Here is a 520-nt window from a genome sequence, read left to right on the forward strand (position 1 = left end):
CGTTAGTTCCTCGTTAGGTCCTCGTTAGTTCCTCGTTAGGTCCTCGTTAGGTCCTCGTTAGTTCCTCGTTAGGTCCTCGTTAGTTCCTCGTTAGGTCCTCGTTAGTTCCTCGTTAGTTCCTCGTTAGGTCCTTGTTAGTCCTCGTTAGTTCCACGTTAGGTCCTCGTTAGTTCCTCGTTAGGTCCTCGTTAGTTCCTCGTTAGCTCCTCGTTAGTTCCTCGTTAGTTCCTCGTTAGCTCCTTGTTAGGTCCTCGTTAGGTCCTCGTTAGGTCCTCGTTAGCTCCTCGTTAGGTCCTCGTTAGTTCCTCATTAGTTCCTCGTTAGGTCCTCGTTAGGTCCTCGTTAGGTCCTCGTTAGTTCCACGTTAGGTCCACGTTAGTCCTCGTTAGGTCCTCGTTAGGTCCTCGGTAGTTCCTCGTTAGGTCCTCGTTAGTTCCTCGTTAGGTCCTCGTTAGTTCCTCGTTAGTTCCTCGTTAGTCCTCGTTAGGTCCTCGTTAGGTCCTCGTTAGTCCTCGTTAGT

The sequence above is a fragment of the Austrofundulus limnaeus genome, unplaced genomic scaffold (genome assembly GCF_001266775.1).
Source record: "Austrofundulus limnaeus strain Quisiro unplaced genomic scaffold, Austrofundulus_limnaeus-1.0 Scaffold2453, whole genome shotgun sequence".
NCBI classification, from domain to species: Eukaryota; Metazoa; Chordata; class Actinopteri; order Cyprinodontiformes; family Rivulidae; genus Austrofundulus; species Austrofundulus limnaeus.